The sequence below is a fragment of the Echinops telfairi genome, unplaced genomic scaffold (assembly GCF_000313985.2).
Source record: "Echinops telfairi isolate 266 unplaced genomic scaffold, ASM31398v2 ScPeMD7_7468;HRSCAF=8506_1, whole genome shotgun sequence".
NCBI classification, from domain to species: Eukaryota; Metazoa; Chordata; class Mammalia; order Afrosoricida; family Tenrecidae; genus Echinops; species Echinops telfairi.
Genome location: NW_022111370.1, coordinates 2,809,980 through 2,810,197, shown reverse-complemented (window position 1 = coordinate 2,810,197; position 218 = coordinate 2,809,980).

Genomic DNA, 218 nt, shown 5'->3' with positions numbered 1-218 from the left:
ATTAGTTACTCGATAACGAAGAGCAAGCTACAGAATCCGTCTACCATCCTGATCTTTTCTTTCTTCCCTCTCTTTTAATGACTTTTTGTTAATTCATGTGAGATGTCCTTGATTTCTTCCCACAGCTCAGTCTTCTGTTATTAGTGTTTAATGCATCACACTAGTTTGTGAAATGCTCTTGAAATTCTTTTTTTAAAATCATTTTATTGGGGGCTCAT